Raw genomic sequence first — 21,530 nt, forward strand, 5'->3', positions numbered from 1 at the left:
GAACAGAATTTTGGCGCCGTTGCCGGGGAGGCAAATCGAGAAGCAAGAATGATCACAAAGATCAAATCGAATTTTGGATGTCCGGAGTGAACGCACTCCGGTAGTAAGTTTTTATTTTTATTAATTTTCCTTATTTTGATTATTTTTAGTTAATAATTTCGTAGTTATTAAATTCTGAAATTTGAAATTCAGAATTTAAAATTTTGAAAAAAAAATTAAAATTCAAAAAAAAATTCCAAAATTTTAAAATTTAAAAATTTAAATTCAAAATTTGAATTCTGAAATTCGAAATTTAAAATTAAAAAAAATTAAAATTTTAAAAAAAAATAATTAAAAAAAATTGATTGAAAAAAAATTTCCAAAATTCAAAAATTCAAAAATTTAAATTCAAAATTTGAATTCTGTGATTCGAAATTTGAAATTTAAAGTTAAAAAAAAAGTTAAAAAAATTAAATCAAAAAAAAATATTATTTTTGCTAGTAATTGATAGGGTGCAATCCCCCGAGGTGATCATACCTCTATTGGGGCTCCTCACGGAGTAATCTCCAGAGCTTATTCAACGGGCATTCGGAGATTGACTGACACATAAGGATTGTGTTTAGTTTACATCCAAGTTATTGCTATAAAAAAATTTAAAAAAAGAAAATTAAAAAAAATTAAAAAAATAATTTTTTTAAAAAAAAAGTTAAAAAAAATTGCTTGCTCATTTAATCAATACAACCTAATGACATTGCATAAACTTTAAAAAATTATTGATTATTTGTTGCATTTAGTATTAAGCATTTGCATAAAATAACTTAAGGGCAAAACCCATTAAAAAGATAAGGTCGGGAAGTCATTACCTGTCCTTAGCCCAAAAAAAATCACCACCTTGCATACTTATCCTAAGCCAAATTAAATTAAATTCAAATTAGACGTTGGCCTTAGGGTTTTCGAGCTCAATTAGGCTCTTGGAAAGAAGCGGCTGAAAGCCACTCCAGTGAGGATTTAGTAATTGGTGATGTCTAGAAAAGTTTTACAACAGTGAGAACTGTTACGGGTATTGTGGTATCGGTGTATCCCTTCTGGCACCACCACACACCCCGGGACTTTCCTGGTCACTGGTTACTGGATCACTTAACTGGTAAGCTCAAGCTTAATCTGAAAGGGAGATTAGGAGTTGTCTAATCTAGAGAGAATTTCAGGAACTTTTTTAACCTGATAAGTCTCTGTGCAACTAGATTTAAGAAGCTACTAAACCTCACTTAGTTCTAAGACTAATAGGATCAAATTGTTGTGTGGTGTTGGTTGTGGTCAGCTGTGTCTAGCCCTTCTTTTCTTTTAGGATTTCGTTTAGGAGTCGAGTCTAATTAAGTTGTGGATAATGTATGCATGGTAGAAAATCATTAAGGGGTAAGTTAACACCATTTAACCCAAAGGTTGGAAAAAAGTATCGTCACATCCGACGAATTATTGATCAACCACCAATCTCTACAATGGGTGATCAATTAGAACCCTGATTGAATTATTCGCTCCTGCATCCGCTAGTCCACCTACAGTGTTGCCAATAAATAACGCAGCCCAATTTGAAATTCGGGCTGCGACAATAAATATGCTACCCAAATTCCATTGGTTTGAAAGGGAGGCAACCCAACATGTAAATATTATATAAATATATATATAAAAATAAAAATAAAAATAAAAATAAAAAAAATTAATAAATTACTAATATGCAAGTTTGAGGATTTTTGGCCCCAATTATCACTTTACCCCCCCCCCCCCATCAAGTAACTTCTCCTCTGTCCTATTACTGCTTTAAATTTTCTTTAACATTGAGGACAATGTTAGATTTAGGTATGGGGGTGAGAATATTTTTAATTAAAAAAAAATTAAAAAAAATTAAAATTAAAATTAAAATTAAAAAAAAAGGGAGTTCAAATTTTTAACTCAAACTCTAATCATTTTGGCTGTACAAACCAGGAATTGCTTTGACAATAGCTTTGAGTTAAGGAATATGATAGCAGTTCTAGCTTGAATTTCCGTCCCACCTATCTTCTGCTAACATGTTACAAGATGATTTAGCACCAACACGTAAGCATATGAATAGTGGGGTATGTATACTTGCAACTAATATGAATACTTTTAATCTTCGGGATAATTTAAAGTTATATGTGTGATGAACACCCTAATCAAAAAAAAAAGAAAAAAAAAAGATAAAATAAAATAAAAATAATGAGTTTATTTTAAGTCTTCTCACTGAGTAACCGGGCCTCTTGCCTGGCAAGCAGCGAGTGTTCGCGTAAAAAGGTGAGGATGATTGAGATTAAACTCTGAGTGACTAATTTGGCCTTGAAGCCTAGTTAACTTGAGCTATTAAGCCTGTTAGGGTGTCTCTACACCTAGTGCCCTGAGCCATCTGGATCGGAAGTCATTGGCCTAACACTCGCTACATGGGTCAGCTAGAAAGCTTAATAAGGCTAGATATTGCACAAGTCATTCTTCTTAGCATTCAGTCTGATATAAATAAATAAATAAACATGGGGTGTTCATTACCATTTAACTCTAGAAAGTCTTGAAAATTGGAGTAATCATGTTGGAAGTAAGTGAAAGCCACTCATTTATATGATACTATCTTGCACCTCACTACATTCTTAACTTGTTAGCAGATAGATGGGGTGTAATAAAACTTGAGTTAGAGTCTGTTTAAATATGATAGCAACAAGTCTCTATTGTCCTTGCAATTCTAGTTTCATACAGTAATACTTGTTCAAATTTCGAGTTAAAAATTGGAAATCCCTGACTAATGAAGTTTGTGGGTAACTTCACTGCAAACCCTCACGAGACAACACTCGTCCACTAGGGTAACCTAGGGGTTTAAAGGCTTGTTACATGTGCTAAGTGCAATCGTGACTCCCTACGAAAATGGGTACATATCTTAGTTTGTGTATTTAGCTTCAATTTAAAAAAAAAAAAGAGAGAGAAAAAATCATAAGTTAGACTACATCTTTTTGTGCCCTCATTTTATCGTTTGCTTGTTAATTGCTAGAGACTAGCAATAAGCTAGTTGGGGGGTGTGATGAGAGCACAAAAGTGCGACCTACATGTCACCAAAATTAGTGTTTTTGCTAACCGATAATAATAAATTTACTTAAATAATATTATATTTGGGTTTGACACGGGTTAGTATAAATTAAAGTTTAAATGCGCATTTGGTAGGGTTTAGAGGGATGCATCATAGCCCCAAACCGCGCGGGCTCAATCCTGTCATGATCTGATCAAGCACATTTGCACCCAAACATCCGAACCCGCGTGCGATCTCCCAGTGATCCTCGCGTTCCCTCCTTTCCGGATTAGCATCCGCACTCTTCCGAAATAGAGATTCCCACTCTCACTTCATCACAAAGAAAAAAAGAACTTTTTAATCTCCAATCCCATGAAGAATAGCTAAAAATAATATTCATTCCTGAAATTACTATTCATGCTGAAATCACTGTTCATATGAACAGTGTTCCGTGAAAAAACTGTTCATATGAATAGTGTTACGTAAAAACACTGTTCATATGAACAGTGTTACGGGATTTTTCTTTTTTACTTCACTGTTCTTCTTCCTCCCAGCAGCGTCTACAGCTCATTCCATTCCCGCATCCAAGTATCCAGCAGCGCTCTTCAGCCTCCCACGTCCATCCCGTGATGCATCCCACGCTTCCGTGGTCCAAAGAAGGAATTCCGAGTCAGCTCCCAGTATCCCGTGATGCTTTCCAGTGATCCCGCAGCTTCCTCTTTTCCGGATCAATGTTTCCAGCTCCTCCCAAATAATCACGCGTCAAGCTCCTCTTCAGCGCGTTCCTAGTTTCCGGATCAGCGTCTCCTCCGTGATCCAAGCCGCCCACGTCCGATCGAACGCAGCCAGCTCCTCCCTCCTTCCGCTTCATCAACGCCTCCTTCATTCCGTGATCCGGCGATCCCGCACCACGTTTTCCCCTCTTCCGTGATGCTAGCAGTGGTCCCGCGGCGTCTCTCCAGCAATCAAGCCTCCGTCCGCACCATCCGCGTCGCTGCCAGCGCACTCCAACCGCACCGTGCCCAGCTTCCTTCCGCGATCGATCCCGGAATCTCAGCTCTCCAGCCAGCGGATCCCAGCAATCACGCACTCTCCCCCTCTCGACGCTTCAAGGATTGATCTATAAATAGGAGGAGCTCTCGGTTGAGGCGAAGAAAGCGGGGAAGGCCCTGTTTGTGAGAAAAAGAAAAAAAGAAACAGAGCATGGCTCTGTTTCGGGTTGAAAAGAAAGAATAAAAAATTAGGGAAGGAAGGAAGGAGAGTTTTCTTATTTTTCTTTCTTGGTTTTTATGTTTTATTTTTTGTAGAAGGAGGAAGCACTAGGCTTCCAAACTTCATTTTATTTTTTTTGTAATCATTCCTTTTTATGAAATCAATCAATTTCTTTCATGCAATCCTTGTTCTAGGTTTAGTTAAATTTCTATTTTCTTTATGCAATCGTTAAATTTTTCTTTTTATGCAATACATCTAATTTTCCTTTATTCAATTTATGTTCCAAGCTTCAATCTTCTTAAGCATTGTTTTCATCCATGTCAAAGTTTTCCTTTGAATAATTAAATATTTCATGAATTTATAAATGCTCTTCTATTTCAAGTATTTGTCTTTTCGTTATTTTCAAATGAAAAATAATTCTTCGGTAGGCTAGAAAATATTCAACATCTTCAACATAATGTTTTTCTTTTATTATCCAAAAATCGATTTCAAATCCGAGTGAATGTTCTAATTTTTATGCAACTCCAATCGCCTCCCTGTGGATCGACCTCTTACAACCGCTATTCTTCGAGTAGGAAAGGTAAGAGTATAATTAAATTTAACTTTTGTTCGTCGGTTCTAACAACGATCTGTCTAGCATATTTTTAGGTAGACAGGAAAATGACGAACACTCGTCTAACCCAAAAGCAAGTAAAATTTGAATGGAAGGAGGATTGTGAGCAGAGTTTTCAGGAGTTGAAAAGACGTTTGTGACAGCCCCGATATTGGCCCTTCCATCTGGATCAGGAGGCTTCAGCATCTATAGTGATGCATCACGCAAGGGCCTCGGCTGTGTTCTTATGCAGAATGAGAAGGTGATAGCCTATGCTTCTAGACAGTTGAAACCATATGAGCTGAATTATCCTACTCATGATTTGGAGTTAGCAGCTGTGATCTTTGCTTTAAAAATATGGAGGCACTATTTATATGGTGAACATTGTGAAATTTTTACGGACCACAAAAGTTTGAAGTATATCTATACTCAAAAGGAGTTGAATTTGAGGCAAAGGAGATGGTTAGAGCTATTAAAAGATTATGATCTAACTATCAATTACCATCCAGGAAAGGCAAATGTTGTGGCCGATGCTCTAAGCAGAAAATCTTCAAGTAAATTAGCGGCTCTGATCACTACACAAAGAAACATTTTGTTGGACTTGGAGAGATATGAAATTGAAGTACGACTGCATGATCCTCAAGTACGACTTGCTAATCTTATGGTGCAGCCTACCTTGATTGAGAGGATTAAGTCATCTCAAAAAGAGGATCCAGAATTACAGAGGGTGAGGGGAACAGCTAAGTCTGGTGTTCAAAGCGAATTCCATATGCATGAGGATGGTTCCTTAAGATTCGGTAGCAGATTGTGCGTCCCTAAAGTTCCAGAATTAAGAAATGAAATTTTAGAGGAGGCTCATAGCTCGGCTTATACAATGCATCCAGGAGGCACAAAGATGAATCAGAATTTAAAGAAACATTTTTGGTGGAGTGGTATGAAAAGGATATTGCTCAATTTGTAGCTCAGTGTCTAGTATGTCAGCAGGTAAAAGCAGAAAATCAAAGACCTGCGGGACCATTACAATCTCTACTTATTCCTCAATGGAAGTGGGAGCATATCACCATGGACTTTGTGACTAGCTTGCCAAAAACCCTACGAGGTAATGATGCCGTGTGGGTAATTGTTGACCGGCTAACCAAATCAGCACACTTTTTGCCTTTCAGAGTTGGTTTCTCCTTAGAGAGATTGGCAGGCTTATATATAGAGCATATTGTGAAGTTGCATGGGGTTCCAGTTACCATTGTGTCAGACAGAGACAGTAGATTTGTATCACAGTTTTGGAAGAGTCTTCATAAGGCTCTTGGAACCAAATTGAGCTTTAGCACGGCTTTCCACCCCCAAACCGATGGACAGTCAGAAAGAACCATCCAGATCTTAGAAGACATGTTGAGAGCCTGTGTCATGGATCTAGGAGGAGCGTGGGATGGCCACTTATCACTAGTAGAGTTTGCTTACAATAATAGCTATCAAGCAAGTATACAAATGGATCCTTTTGAGGCGTTGTATGGCCGGAAGTGTCGATCTCCTATTTGTTGGGATGACGTGGGCGAGAGAAAATTATTAGGCCCAGAGATAGTACAACAGACTGTTGATAAGGTGCAAGTGATCAGAGAACGACTCCGTACAGCTCAGAGTCGCCAAAAGAGTTATGCTGATAATAGAATGAGAGAACTGAAATTTCAAATTGAAGATCATGTTTTCTTGAGAGTGTCACCTACACAAGGTGTGATGAGATTTGGGGTTCGTGGCAAATTGAGCCCTAGGTATGTTGGTCCGTTTGAGATTTTGGACAAGGTTGGGGAGGTGGCGTATCGATTGGCTTTACCACCGGCTTTATCCAGTGTGCACAATGTTTTTCATGTGTCAATGTTGAAGAAATATGTACCAGATCCGAGTCATGTGGTAGCATATGAGCCATTACATCTTCAGGAGGATTTGACCTATGAGGAGTTTCCGGTACGAATTGTGGACAGAAAAGATCAGGTACTACGACATCGAACCATTCCTTTTGTGAAGGTATAATGGGATAATCATACGGAAAGAGAGGCTACTTGGGAGCTCGAAGAAGAGATGAAAGTCAAGTATCCGCAGCTTTTTGAAACCCCAGGTATGTCAATTTCGAGGACGAAATTTTCTTTTGGGGGGGAGAATGTAGAGGCCCCCGTTTGAGTTGGGCCGGCCTCTGAGTAAGGGCGGCCCAACTCGTGGAGATGGGGGAGGGAGTCTCCCGATCGAAACGCCTCCCTCCCCTGTTTTTCGGAAACCTCCTCCCCCTCCTCCCGAATCCACCGGAAAGAGGGATCTCAGGGTGATAAAACCCTAGCAACCGGGCGAGAATCGCCCCCTCCTCTTTCTAGGGCATCCGTCGAGAGCCTTTCCACACAAAAAAAAGAGGGTTTGGGTCTTGCCTTGCCGCGGGAGGAACCGGAGCGGTCGCCGACGATCCGGCCGGGAGGATCTCGCCGGAGGCAAGGTGAGTCGTCCCTCCTCCTTCCTCATTCTCTAGATCCCTATTTCATTCGAATCCGGCCGGCGAGCCGTTGGGTTGGAGACAAGAAGTCTCCGGTTTCCCCCCTCCCGTTCGACCGCCCATCGTCGGGTTGGCGCGTGGCAGCCGTCGCCGGACGTGGCGCATGGCCGGCACCATGTTGGGGGCGTCGACCACTGGGGTCGCCGGCCACCGGTGGCCACTGCCACCGAGCACGCCATGGGGAGAAAAGAATGAGAGAGAGAGAGAGAGAGAGAGCCAACTCTCTTCTTTGTAATTTTATTGACAGAGGGAAGGGAGGAAGGAAGTGAGAGGGGGAGAACAGCCGGGTCCCATCTTCCTTGTTCTCCTCCTACTCCAGTTGCTCTAGTTGCTCTATTTTAATTCCATGTTTTCTCTCTAGTTTAATATAGGAAAATCATGGACTGATGGTTAATCCTAGAGTGTTAGATACTAGTGGACCTGAAAGAGTAGATGCCCTATAAGCCAATCATCCAAGAAAAAGCCTTTCCTTCTCTCTCCCTTATCCCTTCTTTCTTACAAGTCTCTCTCTTTTGTCCTAACCCAAGACAAGAGGGTCTTCTTTAGGACAAAAAGGCTAGTGAATGTTTTAGAGGTAGAAAGGAAGAAGGAAGTGAAGGAAAATCAGCCAATTAAATCCTTTGGAAGGATTGAACAATTAGAATCAAGTTTTGGTGGAGCTAGAGTCTTGAACCCATTCCTGTGTGGATCAACATCGGAGGGTGAACATTTGGGCACCTTAGGACATCTTCAGATATATTGGATATAGCGTGATAGGTATTCTTCTATACCAAGATTATATTTTCTACATTATTTGGTTATACTATTAAGGCGATCTTGGCTTATTAGGGTTTCATATAATGGGTTTTATAAGAAAATTTTATAATCCCGTATCTTCCGCTGCGCCCTAGGGCACTGGGAAACCCTAACAGTGGTATCAGAGCCACCCTTAATCAGTTTAACCAAATGATAATACGTGCTATTATCTTGATGCTATGAGATAGCTAGGTTGTTTGTATGCATGATTAGTTTATGCTATGAGATAGTGTTATATTCATGTTGTAGCACAATATAATTGCTAGTACTAAATTATAGAATGTGCAATGAGACCAATATAGTAGTATGAAAACTTTGGGCTGACCCATTCTGAAACAATCGACTCAGTTGGTGTCTAGGAAGGAAGCCACAGGTGGTTACTTAATTAGGACCTCACTCTCTGAGTGAGGGGTGCCTCCCACCTGCTTTCCTGGCCAATTATTTGATTGTCCTTTATGGTTGAGCTTAATGTTAATAAGATACTACTATTTGAAAGCCCTCACTAAATTCATAATTAAGTCGTAGTGTTAATTGCTTTAAGCTGAGCCATTCTGAATCAATTGACTAAGTTGGTGTCTAGGAAAGAGGCTACAGGTGGTTATTTAATTAGGACCTTACTAAGTAAGGAGAGCCTCCCATCTGCTTACCTGGCCAACTATTTGATTGACCTCCATGGAAAAGCTAATTGCTGATATAACACTATAAAGGTCCTTCCTTCATGCTTAGATATTATTATGTCAATATCTACGCTAGCTTGTTGTGATTCCCACAAGGCTAGTATTAGGGATTGATATTGTAATATCTTGGTGCATATGATGCATATGGCATATTTTAATATGTTGCCTTGTTGTGATTCCCACAAGGGCAGCATTATTCAAATATGACTGTATAAAAATGAAGGGTTTGACTTAACTAGACACAATAGTTTGTTGTGATTCCCACAAGACTATATGTGTGCTAGAGGATAGAATAAAGTTGAGAATTGCATGGGATGCAATTGGAAAGAGTTTCCTACCTTTGAACTTATAAGGGCTTGTTGTGATTCCCACAAGGTCTTTTATAAGGAATTTGGATCTCAACCCCACTAAGAAAATTAGTATTTTCTCGTTCATCATACTTGAGGGTTATGATATTCGACAAAAATAGTGGGAGTAACAATTAGATAAAAGTCCTTGTCTGATTGAATACATGTCATCATGATTGGTCTGCTTATATTAGTGTTCTTTGTAATTATAGATTAATTCTGCAAAAATGGCATCTTCACTCTCACTTAGAGGTATCTTAGATACAAACAAATTGACTGGTCCCAACTATGTGGATTGGTTGAGAAATTTAAAGATTGTTCTCACGCAAGAAAAACTTTCCTACATTCTTGAAACCCCTGACCTAGGGTCAACAGGGGAAGATGCAACTGAGGAGGAATTGGCCACATATCGTATGTGGAAAAATGATAGTTTGACTGTCAAATGTATCATGCTTGCTTCTATGAATAATGAATTGCAGAGGCAGCATGATAGCATGGATACTCACTCCATACTCCTTAACTTAAAGGAGTTATATGGTGAGCAGAGCAGAACTGCTAGATATGAGATATCTAAACAGTTGTTCCGTGCTAGAATGATCGAGGGATCATCTGTGCAAGACCACTTTTTAAAGGTTATAGACTTAATCACTCGATTAAGTCAACTTGGTTTTGCTATGGACAGTGAGCTCAGTCAGGATTTGATCCTGCAATCACTACCCGACTCATTCTCGCAGTTTGTCGTGAATTATCACATGAACAAACTGAATTCCTCCCTGCCTGAGCTTCTAAATATGCTGAAAACAGCAGAATCTCACATCAAGAAGGACAAGGGTCCGATCCTTCTTGTTGGTGAGAGCTCAAAGAAGAAGTCGGACAACAAGGGTTCAAAGAAAAAACTAAACCCTAAGAGTCGCATCAAAAAGAAGAAGGGAAAGAAAATCTCTGGACCCGGTACCTGTTTCCACTATGGCAAGACGGGGCATTGGAAAAGGAACTGCAAGAGCTTTCTTGCAAGTGTGAAGCCTGATGCAAGTGTTGCATCAAAAGGTATGTTTTTATTACATGCCAATATGACATTAAGTTCTTCTGATTCTAATGCATGGGTATTGGATACCGGTTGTGGTTCTCACATATGCAAATCTTTGCATGGACTGCAGAAAATTAGAAGACTGAAGAAAGGTGACTTCGAGCTATATGGCGCTGGAGGAGAATCCATCCAGGCTGAAGCTGTTGGCACCTACATACTGGAGCTACCCTCCGGAAAGTTTTTGAAGCTAGAAGACTGTTATTTTATGCCAAAAATCATTAGAAATGTAATTTCAATTCCTTTGTTGCTTAAGAAAGGATTCGAAATAAATGGAAAGAGCAATGGTTGCTCTATTTCTTTATCTAATGAGTATTATTGTCATGGCACTATGGAAAATGGTCTTTTAGTATTATGTCTTAATAATGTTATGTTTCATATTGGCAAAGATAATAAAAGAAAAAGAGAAAATATTAATAATACCCTCCTCTGGCATTACCGATTAGGTCATATTAGTGAGACAAGGTTACATAAGTTGTATAAAGATAAATTCTTTGACCCTTATGATTTTGAATCATTAGGAACTTGTGAATCTTGTCTTATGGGTAAAATGACCAAGTCTCCATTCTCGGGACATGGAGAAAGGGCAAGTGAGTTGTTAGAACTCGTACACACTGATGTGTGCGGTCCTATGTCAACTCAAGCTAGAGATGGATACTCTTACTTCATCACATTTACTGATGACTTATCAAGGTTCGGTTTTGTGTATCTAATGAAACATAAATCCGAAGCCTTTGATAAATTTAAAGAGTATCAAAGTATGGTCGAAAAACAAACTGGAAAGTGTATTAAAATCCTTCGATCTGATCGAGGAGGAGAATACCTTTCTAGTGAATTTTTAGACTATCTTAAATTAAAGGGTATACTCTTTGAATGGACACCTCCATATACGCCACAATTAAATAGTGTAGCTGAAAGAAGGAATCGTACCTTATTAGATATGGTACGGTCCATGATGTGCTTCACAAATCTTCCAATTTCCTTCTGAGGACATGCCCTAGAAACTGCTGCATTAGTATTAAATAGAGTACCATCTAAGTCTGTATCTAGCACTCCATATGAGATATGGAAAGAAAAGAAACCTAATCTTAAGTATCTTAAGATATGGGGTTGTCATGCTTATGTCAAAAGAAATTTTGGACATAAGCTAAGTGCTAGATCGGACAAATATATATTTGTAGGTTATCCTAAAGATAGTTTAGGATATATCTCCTATAATCCTACCGAACAAAAGGTATTTGTTGCTAGGCATGCCACTTTCTTGGAAAAAGATTTTTTTTTAGAAAAGGGCAAGGATAGAAGAATTGAACTTGATGAAGTTCAAGACCTACAAGGTGAGACACATAATAATCCTCAACCAGATGTACCCATGGAAGAGGTACAGCCACTACACACTACTCCTTTTCGAAGGTCAGAAAGAATGCGAAATGCACCTGAAAGGTATGGATTTATTATTGAGAATGATGAAGCCCACATCGTTGATAACGATGACCCTCTGACCTATTCGGAAGCTGTCAAGAGTAGGGACTTTGACAAATGGTTGGACGCCATGAAATCCGAGATAGATTCTATGTATACAAACCAAGTGTGGACTTTGGTTGATGCACCTGAGGGAGTGATTCCAATAGGGTGCAAATGGGTATACAAGAAGAAGATAGGAGCTGATGGCCAAGTAGAAACCTACAAGGCCAGGCTAGTGGCAAAAGGTTTCAGGCAAAAACAAGGCATTGATTATGATGAAACTTTTTCGCCAGTAGCTATGCTCAAATCTATTCGGATTATGCTTGCTATAGCTGCATACTATGATTATGAGATCTGGCAGATGGATGTCAAAACCGCCTTCCTTAATGGTCACCTTGAGGAAGAGGTCTATATGACACAGCCAGAGGGATTTGTCTCAAGAGGGAGAGCAAATCAAGTATGTAGGCTTAAGAAATCCATTTATGGATTAAAGCAGGCATCTAGAAGTTGGAACATCCATTTTGACATGATAGTCAAAGAGTTTGGCTTCATTAAAAATATAGATGAACCTTGTGTGTACAAGAAGACTAGTGGGAGTGCTATTGTCTTCTTGATATTATATGTGGACGATATATTGGTCATTGGAAATGATGTTCCAATGATGCAATCGGTCAAGACTTGGCTATCAAAGAAATTTTCCATGAAAGACTTGGGTGAAGCATCCTATATACTTGGTATAAGGATCTATAGAGATAGATCTAAAAGGATGCTAGGTTTGTCCCAGTCTAGGTACATAGATAATGTGCTGAAGAGGTTCAGCATGGATGGAAGTAAGAAAGGTTTCTTACCCATAGGACATGGCATACAACTCTCTAGGAAGATGTCTCCTAAGACATCTGAAGAGAGGAATAGAATGAGTTCTATTCCCTATGCTTCAGCAGTAGGGTCGATCATGTATGCTATGTTATGTACCAGGCCTGATGTAGCTTATGCCTTAGGTATGGTAAGTAGATTTCAGGCAGATCCCGGGGAGGATCATTGGAAAATTGTGAAAAGCATTCTCAAATACTTGAGAAGGACTAGAGATGTTTTTCTGATTTATGGAGGATCAGAATTGAAACTAGAAGGCTATTCAGATTCTAGCTTTCAATCTGATCCAGATGATAGCAAGTCAATCTCTGGATATATCTTCACTTTGAATGGTGGAGCTGTGAGTTGGAAAAGTTCCAAACAGCAAACTGTAGCTGACTCAACTACTGAGGTAGAATACATAGCTGTTAGTGAAGCTGCTAAGAAAGCAGTCTGGATGAAGAAGTTCATCACAGAGCTGGGTGTAGTTCCTGAGATTGCCGGACCAGTCCCAGTTTATTGCGATAACACTGGAGCTGTTGCACAGGCTAAGGAACCAAGGTCTCATCATAGATCCAAGCACATTTTGAGACGCTTCCACCTTGTTCGAGAGATAATCGAAAGACAAGACGTCAAGATTGAACGAGTAGACACAAAGAACAATATAGCATACCCATTTACTAAAGCTCTACCACAGCAGCAATTCAATCGTCACCTCGATTGTATGGGGTTAAAATATAAGGGCGATTGGCTTTAGTGCAAGTGGGAGATTGAAAGAGTAGATGCTCTATAAGCCAATCATCCAAGAAAAAGCCTTTCCTTCTCTCTCCCTTATCCCTTCTTTCTTACAAGTCTCTCTCTTTTGTCCTAACCCAAGACAAGAGGGTCTTCTTTAGGACAAAAAGGCTAGTGAATGTTTTAGAGGTAGAAAGGAAGAAGGAAGTGAAGGAAAATCAGCCAATTAAATCCTTTGGAAGGATTGAACAATTAGAATCAAGTTTTGGTGGAGCTAGAGTCTTGAACCCATTCCTGTGTGGATCAACATCGGAGGGTGAACATTTGGGCACCTTAGGACATCTTCAGATATATTGGATATAGCGTGATAGGTATTCTTCTATACCAAGATTATATTTTCTACATTATTTGGTTATACTATTAAGGCGATCTTGGCTTATTAGGGTTTCATATAATGGGTTTTATAAGAAAATTTTATAATTCCGTATCTTCCGCTGCGTCCTAGGGCACTGGGAAACCCTAACAGGACCCTTAAGGGGATCCATAGGGGGTTTGGGTTTTATATATATTGGCTAATTTTTAATGATGATTTGGTTCTGTAGGAGAACAATCTGTTGGATGAGAGGACATTGAGCAGGATTCTGTGCATTCCGGTTCTTTATCGCCGTGAGGGCAGGTGATTGGTTGTCTAAATTTTCAACAAAAGTAAGAATCCTTGTACGCCAATCCTACATGATATAAATATTATGCACTATATATATATGTTTGATATGCTATAATCCAGGCAAAACAAAATGGTTTTTATATTTAAATTGTATTTTGATCGTCTCTGCTTGTGATTGGTATAATGATAGATGCATGCATACGCATAACCTACACCTGCAAAATTTGACTGATGGATGTGGTGCTCTAAACTAACCATATGATATTGGTTGCCCTGTCACGGGCTGGAAACGTGACTGTGGTTAGTTTATAGCCGAAAATAAATAAAAGAAAATGGATGTGTAGATATAAACTGGATTATATGAAAAGGAACTTTGGGTTTATCTTGTTATTATGGCAGGCCCCGTCACAGGCTGAAAATGTGGTATTTTGGTAGGCCCCCTCACAGGCTAGAAATGTGGAACTATAATGTGCAGGCCCCGCTACAGGCTGAAAATGTGATATTTTGGTAGGCCCCCTCACAGGCTAGAAATGTGGAACTATAATGTGCAGGCCCCGCCACAGGCTGAAAATGTGATATTTTGGTAGGCCCCCTCACAGGCTAGAAATGTGGAACTATAATGTGCAGGCCCCGCCACAGGCTGAAAATGTGATACTTTGGCAGGCCCCCTCACAGGCTAGAAATGTGGAACTATAATGTGCAGGCCCCGCCACAGGCTGAAAATGTGATAATTTGGTTGCCCCACCACAGGCTGAGAAATGTGACCAAGATTTGACCCAAAGTCGGAAAGATAATTAAACCGGATCAAGTTGAAGAAAAGACATTGAAACTATAATACAGGTTTATGAGCTATCATATGCTATATATTTCTTGTGTGGCTGGACTTTTATTGATGTTTGATGTACATACTTGTATCGATTATTTGAGCTTTGATAGCCGGTTTATGACTTCATGATATGTGCTTGACTTGTCGTGGTTTTCAGATTTTTATTATTATTGTGTTGGTGTGGATGTGTAGGGATTCTTACTGGGCTGTAAAGCTCATCCCCTTTTCTTCTTTTTTTTTATCAGAGTTGCAGGATGCTTAGATTTGGATGGGATGGGCGCAGAGTGCAAGTATCAGAGTCATTAGCTAGTTAGTTTATTTGTCCCTCTTTGATGTCGATGAACATTTGAAGATCTTGTAATTGAACTAATTTGTTTATTTGGATATGTCGGACTTGTCTATTTGAATTACTAAATTAATCGTGGATTTATTGGAATTTTGTTAAACATAGGCCTTGCATGATCTTTAGGGCACTGCTCTAGGGCTCATGCGGCCGGTCGCGTGCCGGACCTGGGAGTTGGGTTCGGGGCGTGACAATTAGTGTACAGACTTTATACAAGAAAAATAATATAAGCTGATACAGGATCACACTAACAAAGAAAAATATTATATACTAGTACAAATTGTTGTGTGATTCCTAAAATTATGCTAACAACATCTAGCTATTTCTATACATCCTTTGTTTATTACATGCGCTCCACTTACCTGAAAGAGAAGAATAAAAATTAGTACACTATGAGAGTAATTAAATATGGGGATTGATAACATACTCTTTATTATGGTAGGTTATCAATCTACCTATTTTTCATTAAACAAAAAATATTCTTATTTTTTATAACTATTAAGAATATTTTATATCTTTTCATAATCCCACATTAACTTACCCTCTCAACTCCCAACTAATACTCTCTCTCTTTCTATTTGGGCGGCAAATACACACACACACACTCTCTCGCGCGCGATAAAGATTCTGTTCTTATGGTAGGGGTGAGACTCATCAGTGAGCCTCTTATATTACAAACTAAGATATCAAATTTGCCGCATCTTCTAGTATCTTTGAAAACAAATATTAGATATTACCTATACTAGTTTGCCGCATCTATTCGTTGCTTTATTAGGCTTGCTGCATTTTGGTGGGCACTTATATTAGAAATTCAATGCATCAATTAGTTTGTCTGTATCTTCTAGTTTCTCTAAATGGGAATATTACAAATCTTCTAGTTTGCTGCATCTTGTAGGCTTGTAGTAGTTTTATTGCTTTCTTGGTTAATTCTTATTAACAACTCTAAGACCATCGTTGGCTGTAGGCTAAGTATGTTCATGAGTTTGGAAAAATCAATTATTTTTATAGCATATGCTGTCTCGTTGCAATATACTTTTTATTTCTCAAAATGCCTGTTACTCGTTTTTTTTTTTTTTTTTTGCTAAGACCTCATAATGCATGTTACGCTGTGTGTCATATGAATACTTCATACTTATGATCAGTTTTTTCAATTAGATATCAACAATTCCATTTATTGACACTAGTGGAGGTCACTCAAAGCAAACATGTCCATGTGGAAGTACTAAGTGTTATCTTTCACAAGAACGACATGAGGAAAACACTAGATCTACTTGTAGTGAGCCCTTATATTTAGATGATCAATTTGAAATTGAAAAGTCTGTATATGAAGATGGTGACACTAGTATTTTTCCGTATGCCAAACAGTCATTCAATAGTGATAATGATGCCTATATGTGGTATTCTAACTTTGCTTGAAAGAATGGTTTTTCAATAAGGCAGAATCATTTTTTAGGAGGTAAAAATCATCCGTTGGGAGTCTATTGGAGGGAATTTGTTCGAAGTGTTTGAAGTGTTAGAAGTTGAACGACAAAGAAATAGAAAATCATCAACATGTGGCTGTGGGGCAAAAATCATAATATCAAAAGACATTGTTGATGGGGTTTCTCAATGCAAAGTTACTAAATTTGATAATAATGTTCACAATCATGAATTATTGAAAGATAATGAGGTTCTATGTCTTCCTGCATATCTTGACATAGATGTCATTGATCAACAGCGTATTGAAATATTATCACAAGTTGGTTATTCAATAAACATCATAAAGAGGGTTCTTGAATTGGAAAATGGATTGGAACCAGGTAATTTACCATTTACAAATCGGGATGTTAGAAACTTAATTCATTCCCAAAGTTATCAAGGATGAGAAGATGATGCACTAGAACTTTCTTAAGTTGTGTAAGAGTTTGAAAGACCAAGATGTAGACTGTTGTTATGAAAATCAGAAGTTGCAGCACATTATTTGGTCTTTTGGTGACTCTATTCGAGCATATTAGACTTTTGGTGATGTATTTGTCTTTGATACAACAAATCGTTTGAATCGTTACGGTATGCCGCTTGGAGTACGGGTGGGCTTAGATAACCATGGAAATTCTTTTTTTTTTTTTTTTTGCGTTTTATTGCGGGATGAAAAAGCTTCTTCATTTGCATGGGCCTTGAAGGTATGCACATATATTTACATTTTTTCTAACAGTAGATTTGGATTGTATATATTTATCATAAAATTTTATTTAAGTTAATTTTTTATATATGTTTATGCAAACTTTTCTTTAATTTATGAATGAAAAACTTCCACAAACGATTTTAACAGACTAAGATCTTGCACTCACAGAGGCTATATAAATAGAGTTGCCAAGTACAAAGCATGCATTTTGCATTTGGCACATAGTAGCAAAGCTGGTTTTCTTTTATTTTTGGTGGGCGATATAAGGATTTCAAGGTTGAGTTCTATAGGCTGTATCATTTGGAGAGTATATATTGAGTATTTTGAAAAGCAATGGGATAATATGGTTTGTCAATTTGGACTTGCTTCAGATAGACACATTGGTTTATTGTTTTCTTATCGAGCATGTTGGGAGCTACCATATTTGCGAGATTTCTTTTTTGCTAGAATGACAACAACTGGACGTTCAGAATCTATAAATTCATTCTTGAAAACTTTTTTGAATGCAAGAACAAGTCTGAAGGATTTTGTTGAGCAGATAAATTAGACTACGCTTTAACTTTTTTTTAGTGAACATATAAATTTAATATTTGAGTTAAAATTCTAATATTTGTCTAATGAATTCTCATTACAATTTTCTAGATGGGTATTGCTGTGAGTATAAGAAACCGAGTTGGGGAAGAAGCGGCCATGCGTCAAACATATCTCAATCCCAGCATAAAGACATCTATGCCAATGGAAGAACATGCCTCCAATATTTTCACCCTTTATGCTTTTGAATTGCTACAAAATGAGATGGTTTTGTCTAATCAATATGCAGCAATTGAAATGGGAGCTGAAATATACACAGTAAGACATTGTACGAAGAATGAGGGGGGGGGGGAGGGGGGGGGGGAGGGGGGTGCGTTTTGTGACTTGGGATCAAATGAATGAGGAAATTCATTGTAGCTGCAAAGAATTTAAGTTCTCAAGTATTTTGTGTAGACATGCTATAAGAGTTTTCTCCATAAAAAACTACTTTCATCTCCCAGAGAAGTATTATCCAATATGATGGAGACGTGAAAGCTCATTAATATTGAAATTCAGTCATATCATAAGAAAGAAAGATAACAACTTGGAGCAAGCATTTCAATCTCAACAATTCTGCATTTAGAGTCTTCCAAGTCCAAAGGGCATGCACAATATACTAATAAAGAGTTGCAAAACTTATCAACCTTATTAGAGGCATGCCAATAGGCGATGATTCAACATTGGAATTGGAAAGTTGCCAGAAGAGTCATTAAATCATGATGATTGTCAAGCCATTCAAAATCCAGAACCATCCAAAACTAGGGGACGTCCGAAAGGGAAAAGATTAGTTGGAGGAGTTGAGGTTGCTAAGAAACCAAGGAGATGTCATGTACCGAATTGTGGTGGAACAAACCACGATTCTAGGAATTGCCCAAACAAAAAAAGGCATATTGAAGAATCCATTGTCAATTCTCCCTTCAAGTAAGTATTTTTAGTCTTTTTTATAAACTTATAATTACTTGATGCATGTCCATACTAAAAGAATTTGTCTTCTTATTCTTGTATGTTAATAATGCTTTTAGGACACAGAAGGGTTGGAAATGAGGAAATGAACTGTCTCAAAAATAATTGTTGCAGCTTTTATTCTGATACTTGAGAGATTATTTTAATACAGGATAGATATATGTGGTTCTTAGAGCAAACGATCTCTAAGCAGGGATAGAACTCGTGTTTGCATATTCAAGCATCCATCATGTTTGCGTATTCTTAGTGTGGAATCATTCAATTTGATGCCGATAGTGAGAAAGGTCGTATAAATGTATTTCTAGAATCTTTAAACAATTTGTGGTATCAAAGGGTTTATTGAAAATATTCTTTTATATAGATGCCTTACTACTTTATCGCTAGAAAGAGAGAGAGTATTAATTGGAGGTTGAGAGGGTGAGTTAATGTTAAATTGTAAATAGACATAAAATACCCTTAAGAGTTATAAAAAATAAGGATATTTTTTGTCTACGAAAAAATGGACAGATTAATAACCTACCATAAGAGAGAGTAGGTTATCAATCCCCATTTCATATTGTTAGACATGTTGGGAGAAATGTTGGACACCTCAATCTTTGGGCAGACATCCCCCTTGACCCCAAACATAAGCCGAGGAGGACGACCTCGGCCCTGATCGAGCAGCCGACCAGCTGGACTGACCTCAGCCCCAACCGAGGAGCTAATTATCCGAGAAGCCGCTAGTTGAAGAGAACAATCAACACATGTTAATAAGGACTGACAATCCTAACAAGCGATAGCTCTAGCAGTCCGTAGTCGCGGCAGCACAATGGCCGGCACCCCACCGGTGTTGCTTGCCGTCCACACGGATTGAAACCCATGCCTCGACCGTACTACCGACCATTACCTGACCATCATTGCATGTCACATCAGACCAGGTAATGACAAACTAGGCTCCCCTATACAAAAGACAGTCCGAAGGACCTCAGTTATGCATGCAATATTACTAATAAAGCCTACATACTCTTGAAATTATTTTCCTTCCACACTATTGCCTTTTGATTCTGACTTAGGCATCGAAGGGTCTTCCACCAGAAACTCTCCGACAAGCGGACTTTTCGTAGGCCACACATGAAGGAAATTCACCCCCTGCACCTAGGTCAGCTTGCTCAGCTCGTCTTCAGCCGACCTCCGGGTCATTCGAGTTGTGCTCCAACCTCAGTCCAGTTTCGACGGTAATAGATTGGTGCTAAAGAAAGGGCCACCTGCCCCTAGAAATGTCAACATCCATCGAAGGGAGAGACAACTAGCATAAAAGTCACGAGGAACCCGCAACGCATTTCTTGCTTCGCAATACTGCACCTCGACCTGCTGAAGATCGTTGCAAAGCCCAGAACTTGCTCTGCCAGAACAACCCACTGCGCATGTAAACAATAAGCAGTTCAACCTACTCACTCAATAGGTATAGGCGTTGACCGCAGTAGTCCAGGGCCTGTAGCAGATAGTGGTACGATCGGAGTTGGTCCGATTGGAATCTAGCTAGCCCAGCCACCACTCTCAGTCGCCAGCGCACAGCATGTGCCTGGTCAGCCACCACTCCTAAGGCCTAGATTCGAAGCGATCCCTTCAGAGCTGACACACCTAGCAGAGCAGTCCTAGCTGGGAGGAGAAACGACGTACTCCAAGCCCTCTTTCCAGCGATGACTCCATTCCGACCCTATTGCCCCCTCGCCGCATTAAGCCCCCGCCCCGACGAGATGCTAACCTCGAACGAAGAATCGAGAAATGGGTCAGCAGATTTAGGCCCTTAGGGGACAGGCTCCGAGGGTGAACAATGACCTTAACTTCTCCTCAGAGCCCCCCTTCGCTAGGTGAATCATGGAGGAACCGATTCCATCTCAGTTCAAGATGCCCCAGGTAGAGCTGTATGATGACACCTCAGATCTTCTGGATAACCTCAAGAGCTTCAAAGCTCTCATGATGCTGCACGGAGCCATCGATGTCGTGCTTTTTAAAGTATTTCCGACAACCCTTTGCAAGGCCTCTCGATTCTGGTTCTCCGAGCTTTGGACCGATTCCGTTCATCTTCAGGCTTAAGCTCTCCAAGGAGCATGGAGTTCAGTAGCTGACAGTCTTTAGCGACTCAAAACTGGTGGTCGGCTATGTGCAGAGAGAATTCGAGGCTCAAGAGCCATCGATGATCAAATACCTGTAGAAGGTAAGAGACATCACCTTGGACTTTCATAGCTTTTGACATACAACAAATCCCCCGAAAAAAGAATGCAAGGGTTGACCTGCCGTCTAGATTGGCCACCTCGGAGACTTCCGAGCTGACCAACTTCACCTGCATCGAGGTAGTGCTAAATACCAACGTCGAGCCGAGCTGGATGGATCCCTTGTCAACTTCTTGAAGGACAGCAAGATGCATGCAAATTGGGATGGAGCCCGCTAGATAAAGCGACAAGCCTCCTACTACATCCTCCTTGATGAAAAGTTATATCAGAGGTCATTTTTGTCACCACTCTTCTAATGCCTTCATCCAACCGAAGCAAATTATACACTTTGGGAGGTGCACGAGGGAATTTATGGCAACAATCTATTTAGGGGGGGCAGATCCCTAGCTACAAGGTCCTATGGCGGGGGTACTACTGGCCAACCTTGCAAAAGGATGCAGTCGAGCTCATCAAAAAGTACGACCGACG

Source organism: Phoenix dactylifera, chromosome 1 (genome assembly GCF_051530095.1).
Source record: "Phoenix dactylifera cultivar Ajwa chromosome 1, Ajwa_hap1_PhDact_Kaust_v1.1, whole genome shotgun sequence".
Taxonomy (NCBI): domain Eukaryota; kingdom Viridiplantae; phylum Streptophyta; class Magnoliopsida; order Arecales; family Arecaceae; genus Phoenix; species Phoenix dactylifera.